Raw genomic sequence first — 457 nt, 5'->3', positions numbered from 1 at the left:
ATAACGATAAAAATACATAATTTTTTTTATTTTAACATGATATCAACATTGGTAATTATCAGCTATCAGTCAAATCAATTATAAAATATCTGGATACAGCAAAAAATACAACAACAATCAATTATTGTGCATCCCTGGCATTAAAAGGGACCATTTTACGTGTAGATTTACTGACAATACTTTGATATCTCTCCCTACTACTACTACTACTACTACTACTACTACTACTACTACTACTACTACTACTAATGATAATAATAATAATAATGATAATAATAATAATAATAATAATAATTTCTGTCTTTAACAAGTATATGTTTGAATTTCTGACGTGTGTTGACGTGAAGCATTTCAGCCTCTCACCGAGGTAATCGAACCGCATGTCAGCGTTGCAGAGCTCACCGGTGATCTGGTCAGCCAATCGCTGATCACGATGACTAACCTGACGGACCAATCC

Source organism: Aulostomus chinensis, chromosome 8 (genome assembly GCF_037954235.1).
Source record: "Aulostomus chinensis isolate RoL2024-O1b breed Wild chromosome 8, RoL_Achi_v1.0, whole genome shotgun sequence".
NCBI lineage: Eukaryota > Metazoa > Chordata > Actinopteri > Syngnathiformes > Aulostomidae > Aulostomus > Aulostomus chinensis.
The sequence above is the reverse complement of the archived record's forward strand: the minus strand, read 5'-3'. Positions refer to the sequence as shown.